Source organism: Hordeum vulgare, unplaced genomic scaffold (assembly GCF_904849725.1).
Source record: "Hordeum vulgare subsp. vulgare unplaced genomic scaffold, MorexV3_pseudomolecules_assembly, whole genome shotgun sequence".
Classification (NCBI taxonomy): Eukaryota; Viridiplantae; Streptophyta; class Magnoliopsida; order Poales; family Poaceae; genus Hordeum; species Hordeum vulgare.
Window position 1 is genome coordinate 45,634 of NW_025422708.1, and position 6,000 is coordinate 51,633.

Here is a 6,000-nt window from a genome sequence, read left to right on the forward strand (position 1 = left end):
CTCTCTTGGACGAGATGATAAAAGGGAAACTAAAGACACATGTACAAAAACCTCCTACAGGAATACACAAGGAAATAATACAATGGGTCAAAATAAATAATGAGGATCATCTCCATATCATTTTGCATTTCTCGACAAATATAATCTGTTTGGCTATTCTAAGTGGTTCTTTTTTTCTGGGTAAAGAGGAACTTGTCATTTTGAATTCTTGGGTTCAGGAATTCTTCTATAATTTAAATGACTCAATAAAAGCTTTTTTTATTCTTTTAGTTACTGATTTTTTTGTTGGATTTCACTCCACCCGTGGTTGGGAACTAGTAATTCGTTGGGTCTATAACGATTTTGGATGGGCTCCTAATGAGCTTATTTTCACTATTTTTGTTTGTAGTTTTCCAGTAATTCTAGATACATGTTTGAAATTTTGGGTCTTTTTTTGTTTAAACCGTCTATCTCCTTCGCTTGTAGTCATTTATCATTCAATTAGTGAAGCATAAATTCATTTGATCTCCCGATATTAATATTAATCAAATTAGCATCTTTCTTTAGAAAGAAAGCCCTTTTCCATTTTACCAAAATTCTTTCTATTTATACCTGCTTTAAGGTATTCATCATTGCAGTACAACTGTTGCAGTAGAATGCCAACAAATTCGTGTATAGGGAACTAGATTAGCTTAGCTACCTATCTAATTTATTGTAGAAATTCTGGGATCTGTGATTGGACATGGAAAATAGAAATACTTTTTCTTGGGTAAAGGAACAGATAACTCGATCGATTTCTGTATCGATCATGATATACGTAATAACTCGGACATCTATTTCAAATGCATATCCCATTTTTGCGCAGCAGGGTTATGAAAACCCACGAGAAGCAACTGGGCGAATTGTATGTGCCAATTGCCATTTAGCTAGCAAGCCCGTCGATATTGAAGTTCCCCAAGCTGTGCTTCCCGATACTGTATTTGAAGCAGTTCTTCGAATTCCTTATGATATGCAATTGAAACAAGTTCTTGCTAATGGAAAAAAGGGAGGGTTGAATGTAGGTGCTGTTCTTATTTTGCCCGAGGGATTTGAATTAGCGCCGCCCGACCGTATTTCCCCTGAGTTAAAAGAAAAGATAGGAAATCTTGCTTTTCAGAGTTATCGTCCCGATAAAAAAAATATTCTTGTGATAGGCCCTGTTCCCGGTAAGAAATATAGTGAAATTGTCTTTCCCATTCTTTCCCCTGATCCTGCTACGAAGAAAGATGCTCATTTCTTAAAATATCCTATATATGTAGGGGGAAACCGAGGAAGAGGACAGATCTATCCTGATGGTAGCAAGAGTAACAATACAGTCTATAATGCTACGTCAACAGGTATAGTAAGAAAAATACTACGTAAAGAAAAAGGGGGGTATGAAATATCCATAGTTGATGCATCAGATGGACGCCAAGTGATTGATATTATACCTCCCGGACCAGAACTTCTTGTTTCAGAGGGGGAATCCATCAAGATTGATCAACCATTAACAAGCAATCCTAATGTGGGAGGTTTTGGTCAGGGGGACGCAGAAATCGTGCTTCAGGATCCATTACGTGTCCAAGGCCTTTTGTTCTTCTTCGCATCCGTTATTTTGGCACAAGTTTTTTTGGTTCTCAAAAAGAAACAGTTTGAAAAGGTTCAATTGTACGAAATGAATTTCTAGGTCCCGGAATTTCTTACCATCAAGTTGGTAAAAAGCCTCGATTTATTGGCAATTGCTAGAATTATCTATGATCTTTTTTGGAAATCCTTTTTTTGTTTAGACTTTTTTTTGTTTACGAGATGTCTGGAATTCCTTATTTATATCTCATGCAAAAGAAGAGAATCCAAGGCAAAGGCGAGAACAATAAAATTTAAATTTCTTTCGAGGGATTGCAGGTCTTCTTAATCGTCTATTCGGCACAAGAAAAAGGCTTTTTCTTGTGCCGATTCTTCTTGTATCAAAATAAGAATCCTTTTTCTTCCTAATTCGTCAAAGATTACTTTACTATTTCTTCTTTATTCGGGTCTGTCTCTTGGGCCTCTTTTTCTTTTGCTTAGGTTTAGCCGAGGTAGTGGACAAACAGAGGGGAAGAAAATATGGCGGGGGACAAATTTCTTGTGATTGTAAGCAAATAGAATTGCTTGGCTTGTTTAATTAAGTTTAACTTCAAACTTACAGAAATTTTGCAAAAAAAAGTAAACTCTTCCATTGAAGGTTTTTTTTTTATTTTTAGGCTAGTTGAATAGTTTTGATTAAGGTTTTATTAGTTTATTACTCGAAACTAAATCAAGGATTTTCAGGATACTTCCTTTGTGGAATAAGATATTGGATCCTCGAGTGATCTCTTTTTCTTGTTGCTTCATAAGAGTGAATCGAATAGATTCAATTCGCGTTATAAGAGTAAAAATTCCGCGGGTCCTTTCCGCTCTAATCAGATAAAGGGGGTAAGGACCCGCTAAGCTCCTACTTTTTCATGTTTACAATCTGGTCCCTCCGATTACTATAGAGATGAACCCAATCCAGAATATGAACCATAAAAGAAAACACCTACTAAACCAATCACAGGAATACCAGCTACAGTACCTATCAGCCAAAGAGGAATTCTTCCAGTAGTATCGGCCATTTCCCCTACTTTCCTCCACATTTTATCAATTGGTCATGCTAGAGACAAAAACAGTCATGGGTAGTTATAAGGATGGTATCTTTCCAAATGGGATAAGAGAATTCTTATTAGTCTCTTTCTTTCTCTCAATTGAAGAAGTAATTGGAAAATAAAACAGCAAGTACAAAAATGAGTAATAAACCCCAGTATAGACTGGTACGATTCAATTCAACATTTTGTTCATTCGGGTTTGATTGTGTCATAGTTCTATAGTTGGAATTTGGTTTATCGTTGGATGAACTGCATTGCTGATATTGATCCCAAGAAAAAAACAGTAGGTACAGCTAGTCCGTGAATAGCCAGCCATCGCACTGTAAAAATAGGATAGGTTCGATCTATGGTCATTGAGGGCCTCCTAAAAGGATCTACTAAATTCATCGAGTTGTTCTAAAGAATCAAAACGGTCGGTTATTAACGGAATTCCTTGTCGGCTTTCCGTGAAATATTCGTTTGGCCTAGGACTTCCAAACACGTCATAAGCTAAACCCGTACTGACAAATAACCAACCCGCAATGAATAGGGAAGGTATAGTAATGCTATGAATAACCCAGTATCGAATACTGGTAATAATATCAGCAAAAGAACGTTCTCCCGTGCTTCCAGACATGCTGAACTCCCAAAATTTTTGTACATTCAAAAAAGGAATTGATTCCGTAAAAGATGGGATCAACCAGTAAATAGAAAATTACTGATATTTCATCCTTGTGAGATTGTCAATTTTGTACCAAAGGTGTATTTTGAGTATACCGAATTAGTATAGCTATCCTTCCTATGGCACAGCAATCTGGTTTTGCCTGGTTCCGAAACATAATTACTTTTTTTTGTCTATAGGTAAGCTATATGTTATTCAAGGCGTCAATAGAAAACCCCTTTTTTGTAGGTTCTATTTATTTTCCTTGGCTTCGGAATAATAGAGTAATTCGGAATAGCAGCCAAAATCTTGGGAAAATCTAAGTTAATGATCAATAGGTTTGGATAAATAATTTAGGAAGGATATTCTCATACTGACACAATACAAGGACAAGTATATATATGTGAAATTTATCCTTTCATAATTCGTAATTAATCCTTGTCTTGTTTGTTGGATTAGGTCTAACTTTCTTGACCAAACTGCGAGCGTGGAACTTTACGAGATGAAATAGGGAAAGACAGAAGATAGAATAGAACTTAAAAGGATAATTGAAGTGACTCGTCTTCGAATCTACTTTGGTTGGAGTTCGAAAAAGGAATAAAAATAAAGTAAATTCAAGGAAGAGCTTTCTTTTTTTTTTAACAGACCCTCGGGAGGTCGTGGAATGCTTTTCTTCTCCTCTTATTCCATATAGAATACAATCAGTTAAAATTAAAATAAGAAGGAATAGGGGAATATTCGATCGTTCAGTCCAAAAAGAGGGTCCTATTGAAAAAGAAATTATCCAAAATAGAAAGAAGTTTTTTTTTCAAATTCAATTGTTTATTTATCTCTTATTCCGAAATTTCCCTGAAAATCCAATTTCATTTTTTCATTCAATGGGGTTATATGATCTAGTTCTTAATATTATTACTTTACTCAATTGAAAAATTCCATAACAAATCTCTTGATTCGAAATTAGGGACTCATGTATCATCTGATGAATCCACTTTCTTTTACACTTCTGTATCTCACTCTATCTTGTTTTTTAGTATTATCTAAAATAACTGATGAATTATGAATTTTCCATAACTTAGGTAAATGCTTTACCAACATATGTAGTGTAGTAAAAAAAAATAAATGGAATTTAACTCTTTCATGCTTACTTTAACTAGTTATTTCGGTTTTCTACTGGCTGCTTTAACTATAACCCCAGCTCTATTTATTGGCTTGAACAAGATACGTCTTATTTGAATTGACTGAATAATAATAATTCAGAAAAGCAAAATCTTTCTTTGGGATTCCTGATATTCTACGACTCTTTTCCAGACTAATTAGGAATTCTTTTCTTGGTCATTGAGATTCGTGGATAATTTAGAGTACTATTTAGGGATAGATCGTACCTCTTTTTTTATCCCCCCGAACAAATCGAAATGATTGAAGTTTTTCTATTTGGAATCGTCTTAGGCCTAATTCCTATTACTTTAGCGGGATTATTCGTGACTGCGTATTTGCAATACAGGCGTGGGGATCAGTTGGATCTTTGATTGAGTCATTTTTTTTTTTTTATTGACCTCCTCTCTGGTCTGGAGGAGGTCAAATTGGAGTTACAATTCAATTTTGTTAAATTATTTTACTCTGCTTCGACATAAGATAGATGGAATCACGCTCTGTAGGATTTGAACCTACGACATCGGGTTTTGGAGACCCGCGTTCTACCGAACTGAACTAAGAGCGCTTTCATTCATTCAAAAAGAAAATCTTTTTCTATTCCTAATGTATCTCACGTACGTATAGTCTCCACAAATTCCAGTTATACCCACTTTACTTTAATTGATCTCGTTGCTACTGCCTATAAAGAAGAAAGAAGTAATAGGTAGGGATGACAGGATTTGAACCTGTGACATTTTGTACCCAAAACAAACGCGCTACCAAGCTGCGCTACATCCCTTTTCCAAATTAAATTGTTGTGCAATGCCATTGTACACAATTCCTGTCTTCTTTTCCACATCATAATTTTCTTATTCTTTCTCTATCTATATATAGAACCCTCGTGTCATTTCTTCTTTTTGGTCTCATATAATTAAGGAATTATATACAGCTAAAATCCAATAGAATTTCGCCTATAAAAGAAAGATTACTTTTCCTTGATAATATATAGGAAGAAGGGGTCATCTTTTTATTTTTTAGGGATAGGACAATTTCGGAAAATTTCGTCGATTATGGTTCAGTTTATATATAGCATAAGTTTATGATCATATATGTATTCCAACAAGGAAGGAGGATTTTCAATGCGGGATATAAAAACATATCTCTCTGTAGCACCCGTGCTAAGTACTCTATGGTTTGGTGCTTTAGCAGGTTTATTGATAGAAATTAATCGTTTATTCCCGGATGCTTTGTCATTCCCTTTTTTTTAATTCTAGTTATTGCTATGGGAGGGATAGATTTCTTCGTGATATGACAAAATTTTATCTTATCCTTTTCAATCTTTTTTTAGTATCGGAAGGAAAAAGAAAGAAAAGATGGATTGGGTTGAACCTCAGAGTCATTAAAAATTTGGTAAACCCTATTTTTAAAAATAGAAATTCAATTTAAAGGGGTACCCAAGCTAAATCAGGCCTCAGAAATCAGAGCATAGAAAAAGGCGGGGCTGACTAATTAAATGAAAGGATTTCGAACCAAAATCTTTGCTAATTCGACAAGGATTGTATTCTTTAATTA

General features: G+C 34.9%; 2 non-coding genes across 2 annotated transcripts; both read right to left on the reverse strand.

Annotated features, from left to right (window-relative positions):
* Positions 1-4,940: 4,940 nt before the first annotated feature.
* Positions 4,941-5,014, reverse strand: TRNAW-CCA. Its single transcript has one exon. It is a non-coding gene; the product is annotated as a tRNA-Trp (tRNA).
* A 139-nt stretch (positions 5,015-5,153) lies between these two features.
* TRNAP-UGG lies at positions 5,154-5,227 on the reverse strand. Its single transcript has one exon. It is a non-coding gene; the product is annotated as a tRNA-Pro (tRNA).
* Positions 5,228-6,000: the final 773 nt, after the last annotated feature.